The sequence below is a fragment of the Erythrolamprus reginae genome, chromosome 7, assembly GCF_031021105.1.
Source record: "Erythrolamprus reginae isolate rEryReg1 chromosome 7, rEryReg1.hap1, whole genome shotgun sequence".
Taxonomy (NCBI): Eukaryota; Metazoa; Chordata; class Lepidosauria; order Squamata; family Dipsadidae; genus Erythrolamprus; species Erythrolamprus reginae.
The window spans coordinates 4,526,751-4,540,462 of record NC_091956.1 but is presented as its reverse complement, the minus strand read 5'-3'; the positions used below and the strand labels follow the sequence as shown (position 1 = coordinate 4,540,462).

General features: G+C 42.9%; 1 protein-coding gene across 1 annotated transcript in view; it reads right to left on the bottom strand.

The window, feature by feature from the left end:
* LOC139170021 (catenin alpha-2-like) overlaps positions 1–11,439 on the bottom strand; it is a 120,793-nt gene extending 109,354 nt beyond the window's left edge. The window contains exon 1 of the mRNA XM_070756722.1: positions 11,288–11,439. The gene's annotated coding sequence lies outside the window, so the exon portion shown is untranslated. The remainder of the gene's footprint in view (positions 1–11,287) is intronic.
* Between the last annotated feature and the right edge of the window lie 2,273 nt (positions 11,440–13,712).

Sequence of the window (13,712 nt, the reverse complement as noted above, 5' to 3'; positions counted from 1 at the left end):
ATAAATAAATAAATAAATAAATAAATAAATAAATAAATAAATAAATAAATAAATAAATAAATAAACCTGGCTCTGCCAAATGGCTTGGGCACCCAAAGGGGGAGCTTCATACTTTTTATTTTTATTTATTTATTCATTTGTCCAATACACAAATACATGGGAAGAAAAACAGACATGTGGTAATATAAATGAGGGTGAAAGTGAACTTAGAGGAGAGGATATATGAAAGGAAGAGAATATATAAGATAGGTGAAAAAAAGGAAAGACAATTGGACAGGGGACGAAAGGCACACCAGTGCACTTATGTACGCCCCTTACTGGCCTCTTAGGAACCTGGAGAGGTCAATCGTGGAGAGTCTAAGGGAGAAGTGTTGGGGGTTAGGGGTTGACACAATTGAGTCCGGTAATGAGTTCCACGCTTCGATAACTCGATTGCTAAAGTCATATTTTTTACAGTCAAGCTTGGAGCTGTTAATATTAAGTTTGAATCCGTTGCATGCTCTTGTGTTGTTGCGGTTGAAGCTGAAGTAGTCGTTAATCGGTAGGACGTTGCAGCATATGATCTTGTGGGCAATACTCAAATCGTGTTTTAGGCGCCGTAGTTCTAGGCTTTCTAGGCCCAGGATTGTTAGTCTATTTTCATAGGGTATTCTGTTTCAAGTGGAGGAGTGAAGGGCTCTTCTGGTGAAATATCTTTGGACATTTTCAAGGGTGTTGATGTCTGAGATGTGGTATGGGTTCCAGACAGATGAGCAGTAGTCTAGGATGGGTCTGGCAAAAGTTTTGTAAGCTCTGGTGAGTAGTGTGAGATTGCCTGAGCAGAAACTGCATAGAATCAGGTTAACAACTCTAGAAGCTTTTTTGGCGATATTGTTGCAGTGGGCTTTAGCACTTAGGTCATTCGATATTAGTATTCCAAGGTCCTTTACAGAATGTGGGTTAGCAGTGAGAGATTGTTTATTCAGTTCGTATGTGCGGTTTGGATTCTTTTTGCCGATGTGGAGGTGAAGATGATCAGCTAATTAAGATCCATGCCATCTCCACCCACCCCCTTCTCTACCATCTTGTCTCTATGATGGTTCATGTTTTTATTAAACTGTGTTTGATAATGGACCACCTTCTGCCACACAGCTCCCAGCGGCTGATAAAGGCCCACAGGGTTGGCCTTCTCCAGGTCCCGTTCGCTAAACCATGTCAGTTGGAGGGGCTGCAGGGAAGGGCCTTCTCTGTGGCGGCTCCAGTTCTCTGGAACCAGCTATCTCCTGAGATCTGTACTGCCCCCATCCCACTGGCTTTTCGGAAAGTCTTAAAGACCTGGCTCTTCCGGCAGGCCTTGGGGCCATTGATCAAATGATACATCTTCTAGATCCGGCCCCAAAAGGAAAGACAATGTATGATTTTATTAAGGGGTTTTAAATTGTCTTTTAAATTGTCTCTTTTTTAGATGTTCCTGCTGAAAGCCGCCCAGAGTCATCCAGGAGTTGGGCTGCATATAAGTTAGTCAGTCAGTCAGTCAGTCAGACAGACAGACAGACAGACAGACAGACAGACAGACAGACAGACAGACAGACAGACAGACAGACAGACAGACAGAAAGATAGATAGATAGATAGATAGATAGATAGATAGATAGATAGATAGATAGATAGATAGATAGATAGATAGATAAATAAATAAATAAATGTTGTGAGCCACCCAGTATCGTAGGATAGGAGATGGGCCGCAAATAAGGTTTTATAAATAAATTAGCAAATAATTGTGGGAAGGTTTTCAGGGCAAATGTGGGGAATGAGGATGACGTGACTGTGTCAGCAAGGCAGCAGCGTGAACAGCAGCGGCATGGAATGACATGGAACTTTCCAGAATCCCATCCATATGGAAGTAATGAGTCCCAGCATTTCTACCGCTTAGCACATTAGAGCTATTTTGGTTTGAAAAGGTTTGCTCTATGATGCACTGTTTCAACCAGTTATTATTTATTTTTATTATTTATTAGATTTCTATGCCGCCCCTCTCCGAAGACTCAGGTCAGCTCACAACAATAAAAACAGTACAAATCCAATAATTAAAAACAGTTTAAAACCCCTTAATGTAAAAAACAATCATACCTTTCCCCCAGGCTCTTTTATACTTTGTTTTATGTTTGGTATGAATGTGTTGTTTGGTTTTTTAAATAATGATAGGGTTTTATATGTTTTTTTAATATTAGATTTGTTCTACTATAATATTGTTTTTATTATTGTTGTGAGCCGCCCCAAGTCTTCGGAGAGGGGCGGCATACAAATCTAATAAATTATTATTAATTATTATTAAATTCCTTGTGTGTCCAATCACACCTGGCCAATAAAGAATTCTATTGTATTCTATTCTATTCAAAGGGAGAAGCCACCTGTGGAGATAGTGAAAGTTGTCTCATCAAGGAACATTTGTGTGAACCAGAGAGAGCAAGAGCGAGCAGCTATTCTAAAATACCATTTTTAGAAAACGCATTTCAGTCCCATCATCAATTTATAGAGATGAATAAAAACAAAACCAACTTCAATACGGTTTCGATAAATCTATACCAATTGAGAACAACAATTACAGTTCTAATAGTTATTAGTGCTTAGTAGCTGCGTGTAGTCATCAAAGGACTAATTCTGAGAGAGCATCAAGATCTGCACAGTTCAATCCTGAGCCACAAATATTTTCAGATATTGATATTTTGTTACATCATACTGTTAAAGTTGTTTGAACAACTAATTACAGTTACCACAAGGTTAGTCACTATACCCTGGGTGCTTACATTTTAAGTGTTATATTCCATCATCGACTAATTCTTAGCCAGTGTGCTCTTTATCTTTTGTGCTTCCCCTTCTGTTTACCCACCAACATTATATATTCTGCCAAGATCCAGAAAAGGAACCAGTGTTTTGTATTTCTCTGGTGTAACTGGAATTTCCAAGCAACAGGTTGTTACAAATTATGATGGTGGAATGCTGGACATTTTCAAAGCTTATGAACACACTGCTTGGAGGAGGAGGAAGAAGATGAAGAAAAGGAAATGGAGGAGGTAGAAGAAGAGGAAGAGGAGGAGGAAGAGGAAGAGGAGGAGAAGAAGAAGAAGAAGAAGAAGAAGAAGAAGAAGAAGAAAGAGGAAGAAGAAAGAGGGAGGAGGAAGAAGATGAAGAAAAGGAAATGGAGGAGGTAGAAGCAGAGGAAGAGGAGGAGGAGGAGGAGGAGAAGAAGAAGAAGAAAGAGGAAGAAGAAAGAGGGAGGAGGAGGAGGAGGAGGAAGAAGAAGAAAGAGGAAGAAGAAAGAGGAAGGAGGAGGAGGAGGAAGAAGAAGAAAGAGGAAGGAGGAGGAGGAGGAAGAAAAAGAAGGAAGAAGAAGAAGAAGAAAGAGGAAGAAGAAGAAGGAAGAAGAAAGAGGAAGAAGGAGGATGAGGAGGAAGAAGAAGGAGGAGGAAGAAGGAAGAAGGAAGAAGGAAGAAGAAGAAGAAGAAGAAGAAGAAGAAGAAGAAGAAGAAGAAGAAGAAGAAGAAGAAGAAGAAGAAGAAGAAGAACAGCATTTCAATTCATCTTCCGAATAATATACTGTACTGTACAGTACTTGTTTAAGGATACATTTGTATCTTCAGGAGTTGGGAATGTTTATTACAGAAAATTTGAACAAATGTTACTCTTTATGTTTGTCTATTTAAGCTCTAGGCCAGTGTCTCCCACCCTTGGCAACTTGAAGATATCTGGACTTCATCTCCCAGAAATGGCTGGGGAATTCTGGGAGTTAAAGTCCAGATATACAAATCAAATCAAATCAAACCAACCAACCAACCAACAAACAAACAAACAAATAAATAAATCTTCAAGTTGCCACGGTTGGGAAACAGGGCTCTAGGCACTTTATAGAGAAGCTTCTTCAGCCTCCTAAAATCTTGATAGGGATCCATTTTATGATAAAGTATAATGGATTATTATTGGGAAGTTAAGCTGATACAGTATATATACTTTTCTTCTAGAATAAATGGATGACTTACTCTGTCAATAGAAGAACTGGGATTTTCAAGGATTTCCACCAATGTTCTATGGATAATGTTGTAGAAAGAACAGCCACCACAGTCTATGAAAGCCAGAATTCTATAAAGATGCTAGATGGGGAATTCTGGGAGTTGAAGTCTACACATCTTAAAGTTGGCAAGATTGAAAAATACTACTATTCCATAACAAAAATCAGGAGTTTGGCTAACACCATTTCCAGCTAATTATATTTTTAAAAGCATTATCAGCTTCTGTGAGTATCCGTTCACTTCATCAAATGCACTATGAGGAATAATGCCATTTAACTAGCTAAGAGATTATATGCAGCTGGGTTGAGGAGTGACCGGGTCTTATTTGCAGATAACACAAATGGATTTCCAGGCGTTCCAAAAGGGTCCTTTCAAACAGAGGAGATGACCAATAAATGACCAATAGATGACTCCTTAAAACCCACCTCTGCCGTCAGGCATGGGGGAACTAAAACATCTCCCCCTTGCCCATGTTGTTTTGGTGTTTGATTGATTGTATGTTTGTTTTTTATATATATTGGGATTGTTTTATGAATTTCTTAACTTAAAATTGTAATTGGATTGGTGGGCATTGGATTTGTCACTATGTACTGTTTTTGCCACTGTTGTGAGCCGCCCCGAGTCTGCGGAGAGGGGCGGCATATAAATGCAATAAATCTAATCTAATCTAATAATGAACTGGATGCAAAGTGATTCACATTAAGACAAACATTGTTAAGATTATGTAAAACTGGATGGTCCTAATCTGTAAAAGATGGGAGTGACTGACCAGGAAATAAATCAAGCAGCTGGAAAGTCTAAGGATCTCTTGATCTTTAATTTAAAAAGTAAACTTATTATGAGAATAAGAATAGAAAATGAAACTGACAATGTTTTATACTTTTATAGTAATCTCTGATACAATGTAGTAGTATTTGGGAGAACAATTACATAATTTGTAGCACTGCACCTCAACAAAACCATGGAAAGATTGAAGCGGGTGAACAGAAAGTTTATCAGAAAGTGACAGAAGTTCTTATAAATGGAGAACATTGGATTTATTATTGCAAAACAGAAAATGCAAGTTAACAGGGGAAGGCTAGTACTTGATCAAGGAGTATAAAATTATAAAAAGGAGTGTATAAATATAACATTATACACAATGTGAAGAAAATGAACAGGGTTATTTATTTTTCTTTCTTTCTATCTTTCTTTCTTTCTTTCTTTCTATCTATCTATCTATCTATCTATCTATCTATCTATCTATCTATCTATCTATCTATCTATCTATCTATCTATCTATCTATCTATTAGATTTGTATGCCGCCCCTTTCCGTAGACTCGGGGCGGCTCACAACACAATAAAAACAGTTCATGACAAATCTAATAATTTACAATTTAAAATATTTTAAAACCCCATTGTTAAACAGACATACATACAAGCATACCATACATAAATTGTATAGGCCCGGGGGAGATATCTCAGTTCCCCCATGCCTGACGACAAAGGTGGGTTTTAAGGAGTTTACGAAAGGCAAGGAGGGTAGGGGCAGTTCTAATCTCTGGGGGGAGCTGGTTCCAGAGAGTTGGGGCTGCCACAGAGAAGGCTCTTCCCCTGGGCCCTGCCAGATGACATTGTTTAGTTGACGGGACCCGGAGAAGGCCCACTCTGTGGGACCTAATCGGTCGCTGGGATTCGTGCGGCAGAAGGCGGTCCCTGAGATATTCTGGTCCGATGCCATGAAGGGCTTTATAGGTCATAACCAACACTTTGAATTGTGATCAGAAATTGATCGGCAACCAATGCAGACTGCGGAGTGTTGGTGTAACATGGACATACCTCTCCTTAAACTAGAACATGGAAACCTCAAAATAAAATTAAATGACCGAAAATTCAAGTGACAGCTCCCAGTTCTATAAGGTCTTTTTTTTTTTTAAGGATCAGCCGTATTGCTTAGTAATAAGTCCCTCTACTACTAACACTCACAATAACTGCCTAATAATTCCAGGATGAGGTGTGATTTTTTTTTTCTGAATACCAACTGCCAGGCAACAATGCAGGAGGAAGCTTTGTACTCACATTCTACATATACTGTATTATGACTCTCTAGTTGTCTAGTGAGGTGGGGAGTAAGGGAGGATAGTTTTATTTTATTTATTTATTTATTCGATTTTTATGCTGCCATTCTCCTTAGACTCAGGGATACAAAGAAATCTTATAAGTAGGTACAGGGGAAGGAAAAGAAAAAAAACCTCTTACATTATGTTTCTAAACAATAAATACATTTTAAAACTCATCATATTTGATTTGCACAGGCAATATGTAGATAATGACTGCGGTGTGAATTACTTAACTTGCTCACTGGCGGTTTGATTAATTGCATGTCAATAATACCTCCCTCTGCAGGTCGTGGTCAATCTACAGGCTTAAGCCTGAGCATTACAGTTGTAAAACAGGTCATGGATGTGACCAACTCAATTTTGTTGCCTTTTTTGTGATGGTGGTTAAACGAATATTCCAAACATAAAAGCAAGTGCAGCAGTTGTACAGCGAACACTACTACGGTCATAAAGCAAAGACATTGTTCACTATAGGGTGGTTTTTGCCAAGAAGTAAATGCCGGGTTTTTGGCAAAAACATTGTAAAATGCAAGCGCATGACTAAAGGATGCTGCAAATGGCCATAAATGCATGGGGATTACCAAGGGGTCAACATACAGTCCCAGGATCACAGGAAGGGGTCAGTCACAACTTCCCCTTTGGGGGGAGGGTGTTTCATCATAACGTTGAATGATTGCTAAGTGACCAGTCATAAAACAAGGAGTGTATAGAATCATGGGATTGGAACTGCAATGTAGCTGTAGAATTCTCAAAAAGTGTGATTGATATTGCCCTCAGCAGCCTCTATTAAATGTACGCATAGAGACACATGCCCAAAAGTTTTATTCAAATGAACGTATCAGCATATTTCAGATTGCAGCTAAAATCCATACAATTTGGATTTAAGAGTTTCTAATCATGCTTCATAAATAGAGTATTAATATACAGTAGTCCCTCACCTATCGCTGGTGTTACGTTCCAGACCTGGCCGCGATAGGTGAAATCCGCGATGGGGAATTTATCGACTGATAGTACTTATTTAAGTATTTATATTGTAATTGTTTGGTAAGTTTTCATTGTTTTAAGTGTTTATAAACCCTTCCCACACAGTATTTATTTTAGATACAGTATTTAAATACAGTATTTACAATTTTAGATTTTTATTTTTTAAAAAAAACCTGCCGATCGAGTTTGGCGGGCTGTTTAAATCTGCCGATTGACTTCCTCAGAAACCCGCGATGAAGTGAAGCCGCAGTAGGTGAAGCGCGGTATAGCGAGGGACTACTGTAGTGTCTTTTATAGAAACCATTGGCAATTTACATACGTTGTTTCAATTAAACATAACTAAATGAAGTCCAAAAAGCACAGATATTTCTCTAGGCTAATTAGTTCTGTTTTATTTCCTATGTTGTTCAATTTTTGTTTCATCATAGATTCCTAGAAGGATCTTTCAGAACAAAAACCTTCAGACTACTGGTCACTGATAAAAAGAAATCCATTAATCATACAATATCCTCCCCCTTCCCCCTCCCCCGCCCTGTCAGTCCTGACTGCTAAACACTTTACAAGTACTGTACAGTATCAAAAAATTGAATAAATTAATAGTTTAATTTCTAAGAGATATTCATTAATAATCATATATAAAACTTGAGCTGATGATTTTTTGAACATGTCAACGTCGCACAGCACAACCTCAAGTTGATAAAAAAATATTTTTAAAAGTTCAACAACTAAGTATTTTAAAAGAAATTTATTTTCTACCAACACAATTGAGAATGCATTAACATTATTGAGAATTTACCGAAAACCAACCAGTAATCACCATATCCAATAACTTCCCTGGTTGTAAAGTCAACACTACATTGGCCTCCTAGGGAAGCAGTTACATAGCAACATTAATATTTTTTTCTTCATCCAATTAGTTTTCAATTTCTTCTCAAAACACCCTGAGAGTTAAGCAGACATCTCAATTTGGGGGAGGGGATTTAAAGATAACAGTGAAACTCCATCCAGATGCTTTTCCAGAGCATCCGTCAGCTCCCATTCCCCAAAGTTCCACAACTTTTCTTTGGTTTTGTAGCAGTAAGAAATAGCCAAACTATTAACACTTTGGGTTTTTCTAATTAAAGAAAAGGCTCGGCCAGACAATAGACAGTTATGGTCAGTGTCAATAGGTTTCTCCTACCAAACATACAACCACCAACATTTCTCAAGGAATCCCAAATCAAAGGTGAAGCAGGTGGCTTGGAATTGGCTAGAGCAGTGTTTCCCAACCTTGGCAACTTGAAGATATCTGGACTTCAACTCCCAGAAGTCCCCAGCCAGCATTCGCTGGCTGGGGATTTCTGGGAGTTGAAGTCCAGATATCTTCAAATTGCCAAGGTTGGGAAACACTGGGCTAGAGAACAAGCAATAATACGTAGTGCATATATGTAATATATACTGTATATACAGTGACACCTCATCTTACAAACGCCTCATCATACAAACTTTTCGAGATACAAACCCTCTTCTTACAAACTATTTTCACCTAACAAACCCACCGCCGCCGCTGGGATGCCCCGCCTCCAGACTCCCGTTGCCAACGAAGCACCCGTTTTTGCGCTGCTGGGATTCCATTGAGGCTCCCCTCCATGGGAAACCCCACCTCCGGACTTCCGTTGCCAGCGAAGCGCTTGTTTTTGCGATGCTGGGATTCCCCTGCTGGGATTCCCCTGCAGCATTGCAAAAACACAGAAGTCCGGAGGTGGGGTTTCCTATGGAGGGGAACCTCAGGGGAATACCAGCAGTGCAAAAACGGGCGCTTTGGTTGGCAAAAGGGGTGAATTGTGGGCTTGCACGCATTAATCGCTTTTCCATTGATTCCTATGGGAAACATTGTTTCGTCTTACACACTTTTCACCTTAAGAACCTCGTCCCAGAACCAATTAAGTTTGTAAGACAAGGTATCACTGTATATGTAGAATGTATGTTCTCCAATCCATTGTACACTGCTCAAGAAAATAAAGGGAACACTTCAACAACACAATATAACTCCAAGCAAATCAAACCTCTGTGAAATTGAACTGTCCATTTAGGAAGCAACACTGATTGACAATCAAATTCACCTGCTGTTGTACACAGTCAACTTTGTGCAGAACAAAGTCTTCAATGAGAATATTTCATTCATTCGGATCTAGGATGTGTTATTTGAGTGTTCCCTTTATGTTTTTGAGCAGTATGCATTATACATAAATATACATACATCAGAGTAAAAACAAAAAGTCACTTTCTTTGACAGAAATTTGAAGAGACCCCAAAAATCTGTGGTTGTGGAATGATATGGCATCAAGGACCTTTCTACAAACAGAACATTTTGAGCATGTTCCGATGTACATCCGAATATCCCCAAGACGCTGGTTAAATAAAAACTCTAGGCCACAGAAATGCAAGCTGACTGATCATCAATTGTATTTAAATGGTATGCTTGGTATGTTTGTATGTGTGTTCGGTTTTCTATATTAAGGGGTTTTAATTTGCTTTTAGTATTGGATTATTATTGTATATTGTCTATGATTGCTGTTAGCCACCCCGAGTTTTCGGAGAGGGGCGGCATATAAATCCAATAAAACTTGAAACTAAATGAATTACATTACATATAGTGTGTGTATATATATGTATATTGTATATCATATATGTATTTGTGGATAACTGGAGAGATGGGATGGATGGAAGGATGGATACCAGGGATTCTTTTCCACACTTTCTCCCTTTTTCATCCCCACATCTCTTCAGCGACACCCAGAAGCAAGACAGGAGGCTAATTCTGAGGCAGCCAGAGGACTTTCACCCGGAAAACGGCACCTTAAAGCAACTCAGGGTGTCTCCACAACTCACAACTAGGGCACAATAAAAGCCCCCTTTGATTTAAAAAAGAAAAGAGGAGCAAGAAAGCATCTCTCTGCCATACAAAGGGCAAGAAGGATGCTTCGCCCGCTGCTGCTCTTCTCTTCCCCACACACACACACCCAACAAAGCCCTTCGGCTCCTCTCCACCCCCACCCCCTTGCACCACGCCCAGATGCACATGGGGGCTGCAGATAACCTCACCACCACCCCATCCCCCCCCCCGGTTTGCATTTGGCCCTTTCCTTCACACAGGCCATGAAATCACCCCTGAATTCTGACTTGCGGTCCCTTTCTGTTTGATGCCACATGAAGCAATCAGCCCTGCCTGGTTTCTATTTGGCCCTGTCCGTTCATGCATTGGAGGGATGGAGGGATGCTCGGGATGCATATTGGGGAACAAGAGAGAGGAGTGAGTGAGTGAGTGAGTGAGTGAGTGAGTGAGTGAGTGAGTGAGTGAGTGAGTGAAGGAAGGAAGGATGGATGGATGGATGGAGAGGGAGGGAGGGAAGAAAGGAAGGAAGGAAGTTGCATGGATGGGAGGGTGGAAGAGATGGATGGGTGGGTGGGTGGATGGATGGATGGGGAGGGAGGGAAGGAAGGAAGGAAAGGGAAGGGAAAGGGAGGATAGGAAGGAAGGAAGATGCATTAATTGGAGGGTGGAAGAGATGAATGGATGCATGAATGGCTGGGGAGGGAGGGAGGGAGGGAGGGAGGGAGGGAAGGAAGGAAGGAAGGAAGGAAGGAAGGAAGGAAGGAAGGAAGGAAGGAAGGAAGTTGCATGGATGGGAGGGTGGAAGAGATGGACGGATGGGGAAGCAAGCAAGCAAGCATTGGAAGCCGAGGAAGGGAGCGTGCATGGAGGCCAACGCGAGGAGGGATGCGCGCTTTTAGGGAAGCTTGCAATGCCCGCACACCCGGGGGTGTCCCCCTCCCCCTCTTGCCACCGTGCGCGCGCGTGTTGTGTGTGCATGTGTGCGGGTGCAACCTATGCACATGGGTCAGGCGATACCCACACACAGCGCATCTCCAACCGCGGCGGCGGCGGCGGAAACAAAGGAAGGCAGGATGCCCGGCGGGAGGGAGAAAGGTAACGGCGGCGCGGGCCCAGAGATGGGGGGGGGGCAAAGGTGACGGCGGGGGGAGCGCGGGGGGGGGGCGGGAAGAGCCTGAGGGAGGGGGGGAGAGAATTGGGGAGCAGGGAGGGGCGGTCCAAATTGAGGAGGAGGAGGAGGAGGAGGAGGAAAGATGCTCTGCCCTTCCCTGGCCTCGCCTCACCTCAGCTCGCGACCGGGAGAGCCTGTCGCCGCCGCCGCCGCCGCTACCGCCGCCGCCTCACGCCCGGCTGAGGGAGCCACGACCGAAGGGGGCGGGCAGCCTCGAGCGCGCGAGCGCCCGTGCGCGCGCCCCCTCCCCTCCCTAGCCTGCCCGCCGCGCGCCGCCCGCCAGCCAGCCAACGAACGCCGACGACGGACGGCCCCGCCCCCTCTTACAATCTCCACACACACGCGCGCGCGAGCGCAACCCCCCCCCCACACACACATAAGTCCCTACACCGGCTGTTCTCTGAGGGAAAAGAGCGCGCCTGCGCCGCGGCGCGTGAGGGAGCCGCGCCGGGGGGGGGGGGGCAGCGATGAGGAAAGTGGCGCGGAACGGCGCAGGTGCCTGCTTTTTTTTTTTTTTTTTTTTTGCCGAAGCGAGAGGGCGGAGCCCACTGCGCAGGTGCGAGCGCTGGAGGCGCTCGGGTGTGGGGAGGGGTGGGGAGGAGGTCCTCCTGGACCGCGTTGCTTAGCGACGGAGGCCGCGCGCCGGCTGATGAAGGGAGGGCGTGGTAGGGATGGGGAGGATGAGATGGGGAAAGCGGTCGTGGGAATGCAGGCCGCGGGGTGAACGGGTCAGCCGCCTTTTTGGCCGCCACCCGCGGGTGGGGGGGAGAGTTGGAAGTGGTGGGGGGTCTTCTTAGAGCTCCTCCGCCCATCCACGTGCAAGGCTGTCCTGAATAGCAATAGCATTTAGAGTTCATAGTGTTTTTACAGCGTTTTTAAGCGGTTTACAGAATCTCCCTCTTGCCCCCAACACAATCTGGGCCAGGGGTAGGCCAAGCTGGCTCTTCTATGACATGTGGACTTCAACTCCCAGAATTCCTGTGCTAGCATGATAGGCTCAGGAATTCTGGGATTTGAAGTCCACAAGTCATAGAACAGCCAACTTTCCCCACCCCTAATCTGGGCCCTCATTTGACCCACCTCCGAAGGATAGAAGGCTGAGTCAACCTTGAGCTGGTGGTGAGATTTGAACTGCTTAACTACAGCTAGCAGTTAGCTGAAGGAGCCTGAACCCAGGATAAGCTGAGATTCGTTTTGGGAGTGATTTTTCTAGCTCGTCCTGTCTGCACCTTCTTGAAGCTTTCAAAAAGACAGGACTGCCTGCCATCCAGTGTTCCCTCTAATTTTTTTTGGGGGGGGGGGGAGCGGAAAAGTATAGTGTCTGAGCGGCAGTCCCTTTGGGACTGGGCTGCACAGAAATAATAAATAAATAAAAAATAAATAAATAAATAAATAAATAAACAATCAAATAAAAAACCCACCCTGTTTTGCCTCAGAGAATTTCAAAATAAAATACTGTACTGTGTGTCTATAACAGTGAGCTCATAATAGGGCAACTCTATCAATATCAAAATGCCACTTAAATAGTTGGGCTAGTTTCAAACTAGATTTTGATTTTCTTTCTCTCTTCCTTACTCCCATTCTTTTTCTTTCTCTTTTCCTTCCTCTCTTTTTTCTATCCGTTTCTCTCTCTTCCTTTCTCTCTCCTTCCCTCTCACGCTTTCCCTCTCGGCTTCTGGGCAGGTTTGGAAAACTCTGAGTTGATTATGATTTTTAAGTGAGCGATTGCTCACTGCTCAGCTTAGAGGGAACTATGCTGCCATCTGCCAAAAATGGTGTAGATAGGGTCTGCGAGGTCGGAAGAATGATGATGATGATGATGATGATGGAGGAGGAGAAGGAGGAGAAGAAAGCAGTCGGTCTCTGGTCCCTACTTGAATCTGCGTGCATCATACGAAAATACATCACACAGTCCTAGACGCTTGGGAAGTGTTCGATTTGTGATATTGTGATACAAAATCCAGCATAGCAATATCGTTTGCGGTGTATTACTCTTTTGTGAATACAATTAATAATAATAATAATAATAATAATAATAATAATAATAATAATAATAATAATAATTCCACTGGAACTTGTGCCGGAACTACCATTTACCAGTGGCAAAGAACTGGTGGGATCATAAGCCCGAAAATGTGGTCGAAAATGAGCAAGCAAAACTACTGTGGGACTTCAGACTTCCGACTGACCGAATTCTGAAGCATAACACACCAGACATTGTGATCGTGGAGAAAAAGAAAGTATGGATCATCGACATCGCAATCCCAGGGGACAGCAGAATTGAGGAGAAGCAGCTAGAGAAATTAGTGAAATACGAAGATCTAAAAATCGAGCTGCAACGACTGGCATAAGCCAGTGAAAGTGGTCCCAGTGGTACTTGGCACACTGGGCGCAGTGCCAAAGGATCTCAGCGGACATTCGAAAACCATCGGAATTGACAAAATCTCCATCTGTCAATTGCAAAAGGCCGCTTTACTGGGATCGGCAAACATAATTCGCCGCTACATCACGCAGTCCTAGGTGCTTGGGAAGCGCCC